This window comes from Plasmodium gaboni, chromosome 7 (assembly GCF_001602025.1).
Source record: "Plasmodium gaboni strain SY75 chromosome 7, whole genome shotgun sequence".
NCBI lineage: Eukaryota > Apicomplexa > Aconoidasida > Haemosporida > Plasmodiidae > Plasmodium > Plasmodium gaboni.
Genome location: NC_031487.1, coordinates 309444 through 310055, shown reverse-complemented (window position 1 = coordinate 310055; position 612 = coordinate 309444).

The following is a 612-nucleotide window of genomic DNA, read 5'->3' as shown; positions in this document are numbered from 1 at the left end:
AAATTTTTTAACATTTTTTCTTTTGTTATTAATAAAAAAAAAATAAAAGGAATGGAAATTTTAAATTTAAAAAAATTATATATTATTTATTTTTTTTTTTTTTTTTTTTTTTTTTTTTTTTTTTTTTTTTTTTTTTTTTTTTTTTTTTTTTTTTTTTTTTTTTTTTTTTTTTTTTTTTTTTTTTTTTTTTTTTTTTTTTTTTTTTTAATCTCTTCTCTGAGTAAATATGTTACGCATATGAACCTAAAAATTTACATAATATTTTTTGAATTTTTTAAAATAATTTTTTTATAAAGACTTTTTTTAAAAATAATTATATACTTTACATTTTAGATAAAAAAAAAAAAAAAAAATATATATTAAAAAAAGGGGAAAAAAAAAAAAAGATATGTATTAAGTATAGTATATTTTAATTATTTTTATTTTTTATTTTTCTCTTTTTAAATATTACAAAGAAATATACAATATATATACTATTTAAACTATCTCCTTACACATATAATATATATATATATTATATATATAACTCAAAAATATATTTTTTTAAAGTACACATTACAGTTACATATACTTAAATATAAAATACATTCTAAAATTATTATTTCTTTGGAA